Source organism: Grammomys surdaster, unplaced genomic scaffold (assembly GCF_004785775.1).
Source record: "Grammomys surdaster isolate TR1022 unplaced genomic scaffold, NIH_TR_1.0 61, whole genome shotgun sequence".
Classification (NCBI taxonomy): Eukaryota; Metazoa; Chordata; class Mammalia; order Rodentia; family Muridae; genus Grammomys; species Grammomys surdaster.
Window position 1 is genome coordinate 19,354,867 of NW_021604563.1, and position 10,464 is coordinate 19,365,330.

Here is a 10,464-nt window from a genome sequence, read left to right on the forward strand (position 1 = left end):
GATACATTGGGTACCACAAAAATATGCCATCTTTTATAGGTTTACAGGATGCTTTACATGAATAGTTCAGGCTACACAGAATCAGCCTTTGTTAATAGACATTAGAATAAATTGAGCACCATAAACCCCAATGAAAATCAAGATATTTCCTCTTTCTAATGTAGTAATAGTAAAAATATGATTGTTAACTACCTGAAAAAGAATCTGTGATAACATACAAAATATTGTTTCAAGATTTTGATTATTGTGAATTCAGTCTAAAAAATTATTATGAAAAAATTTAATTATGAAATCATTAAAAAGATTGTATAGTGAACACTCATCAATCTCCATTCTATGTATGTTCCAGGTAGAATTTTGCTAAATATATGTTGCTACATATACTTTCATGAATCTATTTTTGAAGCATTTTTAAATAGCATGAATCAGCTGAATCAACTACAACCATATCAAATTTTGTATCATTTATGTTAGATATATATTTAATAATGCTTTTGAAATTTATATTTGGGGTTAAATGTATTCATTTATTCCTACTCACTGTTGGACAAGAGTCAACTGCCTGACTCAACTATAATATGTTTACACTGATGATAAATAATACAAGGGCTATTTCTTATTTGGGCTATTATGAATATAGCTGCTCTCTATCCTCTTTAAAATCTGATTTCATTAATAAAAAGTACAAATTCATCTTTTGTACTTGTAGGTACAATTAAGATTATGGTTCTGGAACACAAACTATTAAGATATTTGAAAAAAATCTCATTTGTATAAATAAAATATAGGCAAGTGTGCTAATGTAAACCCATAATCTCATCTACCCAAGATGCTTAGGTAGGTGGATTAAAAGTTTAAGACCTACCTGTAAAATGATTAGAATCTGTTGAAATTACTGAGACCCTATATTAAAATTAAGTTTGTTTTTTTTTTAAGTTGTGAGGTACAATTCTTTGATAAAGTACTTACCTAGCATTCTAATGAGTCTAGGTTCATCTGTTGGTTGCTGTTTTGTCCTAATGACAGTGTCCTTTGTCTTACAGAAGTTTTTCAATTTTATGAGGTCTATTGTTGTTCTTAGAGCATAAGCCATTGGTGTTCTGTTCAGGAAAATTTCACCTGTGCCCATGCATTCAAGGCTCATCCCCACTTCCTCTTCTATTAGATTCAGTGTATCTGGTTTTATCTGGAGGTCCTTGATCCACTTGGACTTGAGCTTTGTACAGGGAGATAAGAATTGATCAATGTGCATTCTTCAACATGCTGACTGCCTGTTGAACTAGTAACATTTGTTGAAAATGATGCCTTTCTTCTACTGTATGGTTTTACCACCTTTGTCAAGATCAAGTGACCATAGGGGTGTGGGTTCATTTCTGGATCTCCAACTCTATTTCATTGATCTACCTGCCTGTACCTATACCAATACCATGCAGCTTTTATCACTATTTCTCTGCAATACAGCTTGAGGTTAGAGATGATGATTCTCCCAGAAGTTCCTTTACTGTTGAGAATGTTTTTTGCTATCCTGGGTTTTTGTTTGTTTTTGTTTTGTTCTGTTTTTGTTATTCCAAATGAATTTGAAAATTGCTCTTTCTAACTCTATGAATAATTGAGTTGGAATTTTGATAGGGATTGCATTGAATCTGTAGATTGCTTTCAGCAAGATGACCATTTTTAATATATTAATCCTGCCAATCCATGAATATGGGAGATCATTCCATCTTCTGAGATTGTGTCAAATTTATGCAAAAGTTTAGAAAAGAATAAATTTTATGAAAAAGGTGTGAACAAATGTGAACTAGAAAAGAATTATACATAGACAGCTCAGTAAACAAACAAGTAAAAGAAAAATACAAATAACAATCAAACCAACCAAGAAAACAAACAAAAAGAAAAAGGAAATCAGCAACTACACTAGAGAGTAGCCATGATTCTGTAACTGAAATTATGATTGGCTGAATTAATTTAAAGACAAAATTCAACTCATGGTTATCTGTAAAGATATAAAATGCTCTTATAAAAACACATGCACACACACACACACACACACACTGAATGTGAAATCATGGAAAGTGATATTTGACAAATAGAATATCAAAGAAAGAACAGTAACAATAAATATGTATGACAAATGGGATTTTAAGGCAGATTTCAAAAATATAGAGAAACTCACTGTTAGATTACTGACCTACACCATTAAGCCAGTTCCCAGACTGAAAAGATCAGGTCACACCTCCCTGAAGACTTCCATAGCACAGAGAGTAAGAAGCTATCTATGTTGTTGCCTAACATTAGCCCATGATTTATGCTATTGAATATCTTCCTTCATGTTCTTTGTCATGTGTAATATTTTAGACTAAATCATGTGATATGAAACGTCTTAGCAACTCTTAACATTTACAAAAACTAAGATCTCTCCATTGTTCCAAGGAGTGAGCCAAAACTTAAGAAAATTGTTGGGAATATTTCTCTGAAAGATGCTCTCTGAAAAGACACTTCTGGTGTTCCCTTTACCCTCCCTTTCATAACTTCTGTTCCTCTATGTCTGTTTTTTCTGTCTCTGCCTCTGTGTATATGTCTCCCTCTCCTTCTCTGTCTCTATTGTCACTCTTATTTATGTCCCTACCCAGACTTTAAATGTAATCATTTCCTTCTTTTAGGGCTCAAACATTTTTAAATCTCCATATATTGCATTGTTTCTGTTTAATGCTTTCATTTCCACATTGCATCATATTCATAGCTTTGAGACTTTTTCATTCTGATAATGCTTATTAGAGTAAATTATCTGCAGCTTAAGTTCTGGACTGGCTGCTGCCACCAACTTTTTTTTTTTTCACTTAACAGTTACTACATGTAACTAAAGAAGAGTCCATCAAGAAAAATAAATAATGCAATTATCAGTAGAATATTGATGAAATTAGTGAAAATAGTTAAAATTTCTACCAAACAAAAATAAATTTAATCCATTAGAACTTTTATGATACACCCCTAAAAGGAAGGTATACAGCTATGAAAACTTAAATTACAAAAAGCAGACAGAATAAAATAAATATATTAAGGTATCTGAGAAAAACAACAATCCAAATCTCATATCATCCATGGAAAGATTTAAGATCTTGGCAGAAGTTAATGAGATGGAGATTGAAACAACAATACAAAACCTATGTATTTGTGGCTTTTAATAGGTAGACAATATTGAGAAATATTTCACTAAGCTAGCAATCAGAAAGAAAGAAGGATTTAATAAGATGAGTGATAATTAACTGGACATTGCAAATAGTAAAAATGAAACCCGCAGCATCATTAGCAAATATTTTGAAAACTTTTATTCCAATAAATTAGATCATTGAAATTTGAATAAGAAATAAATTAACAAACAAACACATGTAACATACATTAAGTCATGAGGATATAATCAATTTAAACAAATATGAGAGATATGAGAAAATTATTGAAAAGATCATGTTTCCAACAAAGAAAAGCTGGGTACCAGACAGATTCACTTATGGATTATTTCAAATATTCATACTTAAAAATAATGTTCCTCACAAGATACAATAGAAAAATATTCATTTATGCTCATTATCTGAAGTTAGTATTACCCTGTTATAAAAGTCAGATACAGACAAAACACACACACAAATATATCTGCCTGAAAAAAAGTGATGCAGAAATTCTCAGTAAAATATTCATAAGCAAAATTTAACTACATATTTAAAAAACTGTTCATTACCAAGTTTGTTCATTACATGGATCTGGGCACTGTTTTAAGCAAATCACTAATAGAATACAGCAAATTGCTAGAAACAGTGTGGTGGCTACTTTTATATCAACTTGACACAAGCTAGAGTAATCTGAAATGAGGGAACCTCAGTAGTGGAAATGTTCCCTTAAGCTCCATCTATAAGGCATTTTCTTAATTGGTGATTGATGGGGGAGGTCTAAGCCCATTGTGAGTGATGCCATCACTGGGCAGGTGGTGCTCTGTTCTATAAAAAGCAAGCTGAGGAAACCATGAGAAACAAGCCAGTAAGCAGCACCCCTACATGGCTGTGATGCTGTGAAAATTGGATATTTACAAAGAGAGGAATGAAATTAGAGGGTCATTTTACACCTTGTATGAAAATCAACTCAAAATAGAAAAAGTACCTTTAATTTAAGACTCAAAACATTGAAACTACTAGAGGAAAACAGAAAAATAATTTGAGTTATTTGCATGCACAAGAAGTTATTGAATAGAGTTTCAATATCCAGTAAACCTGAAGAATTTTCAAAAAGGAATACATGAAATATAAAAGTATCTGCAGAACAAATGCAACAGTCAATAGAATAAAAAGCTATCCTATAGAATTAGAGAAAAAATCTTTATCAGTATCGATTTGACAAGGAAGGAATATTCATCATATGCAAAAATAAATGCACTAAAATAATTATTGATTCAATAAATAGGAATAATAGTTCACACAGGAAAAAAACCCACAAATGTACAACAAATATATTGATTAGTCTGCCATTTTTAACTACCCAAGAAATGTAAAATGAGATCATTTTAGGAAATTTTATAGAACATAACACTATCGTGATATGTGAAATATGCCAAATTCATGAAGATGAATATATCAGAGATTATCTGTATTAAGAATCTGGATTTTACAAATGTATTAGTTTAGTTAATATTTTAGTTAGGATTGTGAAAGAACAGCATAGTTTCTGGTTGAGCACTGGCTAGAGATGGCTGGAGACACAGCAGGTTGGAGACCTCACAGGCTTCCCTGTAAGAAACAGCATGCAGTTCACCATGCTCCCAAGACTCCAGGCTCCTGACATGAGGCCGAAGATCTCCATTGATCCGTGCCTTTCAGGCATGTAGGACAGCCTTCTACAGTCCCTCCCAAAGAGAGGTTTGTGGTCATCAGTCATGTAGCACAGGTATAGCACGTTACTACATTCTACAGAGCCTCAAGACATCTCCATATTCATGATATACCTAAAGGCCAGAGAGCGTAGCCAATTAAGCATTCCTTTTCAGACCCTCCTCCTCACAAAAGGTATTTAGACTTAGGCCCACCCTGAGAATACGGAGTATAGCTTCAACCATTTTCCACCATGACAATAAACTTTTTAAGACCTAGACTACATCTCGTCTTTGGGTCCTGCCTTGGATAACCGTGGAGAAGGTCTACAACTACCGAGCCTCCATTTAATCTCCCCACAGAGGACCTCTCTCTGTCCCAGCCATGGAGATTGCCAGCTCAAGTGAGCTAGCCAAACCAGCCACGACCTAGTCAAACAAGTTGCAGCAAACAAGTGTCTCATTCCCTGTGGGGTGCCACTAGAGCTTATCTTCTCCCCCTCGTCCCTTTTGGCTGTTGGTCAATTCATCCCATTCGCCCCCATCTTGGTCCTTCCGCAGCCTCTCAGCAATTGACACAATAAGTATGTACTAATAGTAAAATAAATACAAATATTTCAGAGATGAGGATTTTTATCAGTGATAGAGCACTTTTATAATGAGAACTTGCATCTACTTTACAATCTTGAAAATATATACAAAAATTTGACAGCATGCAACAATTAGTTCTAGTACTGGCTACATACTAGATGTTAGGCGTATTGAGAGCTCTGTTCAATTATTTTCCACATAGTGATAGCAGAATTCTACCATTAGAAAGAAATTCAGTTATACATTGAAAGTTTCTCATTTCATTTAACAGTGTTATAATGGGTTATGTACTATCTGCTAAGAAAGCTTCTAATTGATCTCTCTAGGTCATTAGCAAAGTATAATGATAGACCTCTCTGAACACATAGGTAAACTGTCTTAGCTCATTTACTAAAAATATCTTGTGAGTCACAGACTCTTCAAGATAATTAACATGTGTAGTACTAACTCTTCAAATAATACTATACTTGCTACTACGATAATAATTAAAAATTTTATTATTTTAATTACATATGTGTGTGCCTGGGAATGAATATGTACATGTGAATGCTGGTGTCACAATTGCCAGAGGTGTTGGACACCTCTGAACTTAGAGTATAGATACTATGTAAATATCATACATTGTCACCATTAGTCAATTTAGCGAGTTTTATATTTCCTATTCACTTCCTACCCTTAAATGCATTGTTTATTTTTGAGACAGTTTTAATTTTTAAAGCATAATATTATTGAGCTTATGTGAATTTATATGATGTCATAATTTCCTCCTCCATATTAATTGGAATAAATTTGTTTTGTAGTCTACTTATCCTTTCTTAATATAGTATTTCTGTTTTTTGAAATTAAAATATAATTATATTATTTTCCCCTTTCTGTTCATCTCTTTAAACGTTAACATGTACTTCCCCTACCTTGCTCCCTCTAAAATTCACAGCCTCTCTTTTTAATAATGTACATTATATAAATAAATGGTATAATCTATAATATAAATATATTAATATAAATAATAGATTATGTGATTAAACTATAAATTATACATATATGTACAATTTATTAGACTTCTCTGAACAACTTGTAACTGGGATTTTTATGTCTGGTGCTGGGGATTTTGTTAGTCTATGGTCTTGGGCAGACATTTTTAGATCAGTTTTGAAACTTTTATTTAAGCTATATATCTATAGACATAGACCTGTACTCATATATGCTATTGTAGTTAAGAATATAATAATATTATTTCCTTATGACTTTTTAAGAATTCCATGTTATTTTTTACTTCTCCATCCCTCTCCATCTGAATTGACCTCCCTCTTCTTCCTCCTAAATAAATTCCCCTCTTTTTCTCACTTTCCCCTTCAAATCACTTGCACACTGCTATTACCCTCTTCATTTCCACCATGGCCATATTTTACTTTCTTATATTCTTCATTTACTGTATATTATATACCTTTTTCTAAAGTTCTTGTGTTAGGAGCAACAGAAAAGAGAGAATATGCTGTTTACCTTTCTGTTTCTGAGCTACCTCACTCAATGTAATCTTTTCTATATCTCTATGTATTTATATTCAAAGTTCATGATTTCCTTTTTTTCTTTAAAGATGAAAAGTATTCTATAGCTTATATATCCATATTTTCATGAGTTGAAGAATGCTTAGGTTATTTCTATTTTCTAACTACTGTGAATAGAGTTGAAATGGACATGACTGATTATATATATATCTACAGTAAAGTGCTGAATCCTTTGGGCATATGCCAAGAAGTATTCCATCTAGTTCATATTGTAGGTCTATCTTTACATTGTTAATAAATCTCCAAACTGGTTTCCAGAGTGCCCATTCCAGTTTGTAATCTCACCAAGAGTAAATGAGGGTTCCATTTTCCCTACATCCTCCACAACATTTGATGTTGATTCTTTTAGTTTATCTTTCCCACTCCAATTGGTAATCTTCATATTTTTTTTTACCTTAGTTGTGAAGTCTAAACAGGACACTTGTCATTTTTTATCATGCACTGGGGGCCAGACCCAGCCTTTTGGGATTTGGAATTGAGGTGGAACACAGACTTAGACAAAAGCCAAAACACTGATGATTTCTAGCCTTGTAACTCTCTCCACTGTACTGAGGGCTAGAAGCTGATGAACTCTGGCAACTTAACACTCTCTTGATCATTCTGTGGTTGAAAACTGCTGGATTCTTTTCTCTTTAATTCTGTGTTTAAATAAGTGCTGTAGAAACTTAGCTCTGTGTTTAAATAAGCACTGGAGAAACATAACTCTTGGTGTTTAAATAAAATCTCCGAAATCTTCACTTTTTGTTCAATGTTTCAATGAGCACTAAAGACATAACACTTTAAAAAAAATTTTACTTGCTATTTTATATATTTACATTTCAAATATTATCCTCCTTGCTGTTTTCCCATCCCCAAATCTCCTTTCCTACCTCCTTTCCCCCCAGCTTCTAAGAGATTGCTCTACCACCCACCTACGCATGTACCCACTCAGGTCTGCCTCACTGCCCTATCATTCTCCTATGCTGGGGCATCAAGCCTTCACAGGACCAAGGGCCTCCCCCTCACTGATGCCAGATAAGCCCATCTTCTACTACAGATGTGGCTGGAGCCATGGGTCCCTCCATATATATTCTTTGGTTGGTGATTTATTCTCTGGGAGCTCTGGTTGGTTGATATTGTTGTTCTTTCTATGGGGTTGCAAACCACTTCAGCTCCTTCAGTCCTTTCTCTAACAGCTCCATTAAGATTCCTGTCCAATGACTGGCTGCAAGCATCTGCATATGTATCAGTAAAACTCTGACAGAGTCTCTCAAGAGACAGCTATATCAGGCTCCTGTCAGTAAGCACTTCTTGGCATCAGCAATAGTGATTAGGTTTGGTGGCTGCATGTGGGATGCGTCTCCAAGTGGGGCAACCTTTGGATGGCCTTTCCTTCAGTCTCTGCTCCACACTTTGTCCTTGTATTTCCTTTAGACAGAAGCAATTCTGGAATAAAATTTTTGAGAAGGGTGGGTGGCCCCATCCTTCAACTAAGGGACATGCCTAAACTCTGGATATGATCTCTACAGGTTCTCTCTCTCCTTTATTGTGTAGTTCAACTAATATCATCCCTGTCAGGTCATAGGAGCCTCCTCTTCCTGATATCTTGGACTTTCTGTTTTCTACCCCTGTTGCCAATCCCCCATTGTTCCACATCTCCATTTAATTTCCTGACCCTGTGACCATCTCCCCCTTCTCCTCCCATACCTGATTCTGCTCCCTTTTTTCCCCTCTCCTCCTCCTCTCTTCTTTCCAAGTCATTCCTGACTTCTACCTCCTTTGATTATTTTGTTCCTCCTTCAAAGTAGAACTGAAGCATTCACAATTTGGTCTTCCTTCTTTTTGAGCTTCATATGGTCTGTATGTTGTATCTTTGATATTCTGACCTATTTCCTTAATATTCACTTATCATGAGTACACCCCATGTGTGTTCTTTTGTGAGTGTGTTATCTCACTCAAAATTATATTTTCTAGTTCTATCCCTTAGAAGAGTAATTGGGAAAGAGACTCAAATACATCAGCACAGGGGAATATTTCCTGAACAGAACACCAATGGTCCGTGCTGTAAGATCAACTATAGACAACTGGGATCTCATAAAATTGAAAAGCTTCTATAAGGCAAAAGACACTGTCATCAGGACAAAATAGTAACCTACAGACTGTGAAAAGACCTTTCCAATCCTACATCTGATAGAGGGCTAATATCTAATATATACAAAGAACTCAAGAAGTTAGACTCCAGAGAATTAAATAACCCTATTAAAAATGGGGTATAAAGCTAAAAAAAAAAAGAATTCTCAACTGAGGAAACTCAAATGGCTGAGAAGCACCTAAGGAAATGTTCAACATCCTTAGTTATCAGGGAAATGCAAAACAAAATGACCCTTAGATTCCAGCTTACACCAGTCAGAATGGTTAAGATCTAAAACTCAAGTGACAGCAGATGCTGGCTAGGATGTGGAGAAAGACAAATACTCCTCCATTGTTGGCAGGATTGCAAGCTAGTACAACCACTCTGGAAATCAGTCTGGTGTTCCTCAAAAAATTGTACATAGTACTACCTGAGGTCCCAGCTATACCATTCCTGGGAATAGATACAAAAGATGCTCCAACATATAACAAGGACACATGCTCCACTATGTTCATAGAAACCTTATTTATAATAGACATCATTTTTAATGGTATCTTTAGATTTGCCACATCCAGTTCCCAATGTCATCACTTCATTAGTATCTTTTTGACATCTAACATCTAAATGAACTAACATCAAAATGAAATCATGAAGTTTGCAGATCAGTGAATGAAACTATAAAATATCGTATTCAGTGAGGTAACCCAGACTCAGAAAGACAAATATTACATTTTCTATTTCATATGAGGCCACTAACTCCAAATCTTCAGATGTGAGTATACATCTTAGAGTAACTACAGAAACCATGAAAACAAAACAAAACAAAGGACCATTTCCAGCCTAGGAGAGTGAGGAGCAATACAGCAGTGAATAACAAGGCAAAAGTGACCTGACTAGAGAAAGGTGAGGGTAGATCTAATCAGAATAGTTAGCATAAGAATACAGAAGAAGAATGGAGGAGCCTAAACTAAAATTAAGAACATCTGAAAAGTTGTAAGGAATCATACTATCAATTAACTACCTAAAAAGGACCCTATAGTGTGCCCTCCTCCAGCCTTGAGCAGGCCAGAAAGACCTTGTTTGCCACAGGACCTTAAGGACTCAGGTGATGACATCCACCCTGCCTGCATGTACAACTTCCTACAGGAACTTAGATGAATACACTGATTACTGAGCTTGCCTTGTGGTATAATCCAGCTGAAACAAAGGATGGGTTCAGTGGGGCTTTTCCTATATATACAAAGTGCTGAAAATTAAACTTTGAGCCTTGATCAGAGAACTTTGTCTTGGCTTCATGCTTCTCACACCACTCTCTCTGTTTTTCATTTCCAGCCTCCCTTTCAAGT